Genomic DNA, 210 nt, shown 5'->3' with positions numbered 1-210 from the left:
AACGAGAGGTAGAAGTAGAGCAGCGAGATGTGGAAGTAGAGGTTACCTCATTGTCAATGGCCATTAGGCATTGATTCTCTTCTTCCTCGGTGTATAAGCAGATGAGCCCCCTCTCATCCTCTGAGCTGCTGCTGCTTTCACTGGAGCTCGACGTCTCGGACTCCTCGATTGTTCTCTCGAGTTCCTCAGCAACAAGCGCCTTTCTGCGCA

The sequence above is a fragment of the Ipomoea triloba genome, chromosome 2 (assembly GCF_003576645.1).
Source record: "Ipomoea triloba cultivar NCNSP0323 chromosome 2, ASM357664v1".
Lineage (NCBI taxonomy): Eukaryota > Viridiplantae > Streptophyta > Magnoliopsida > Solanales > Convolvulaceae > Ipomoea > Ipomoea triloba.
The sequence above is the reverse complement of the archived record's forward strand: the minus strand, read 5'-3'. Positions refer to the sequence as shown.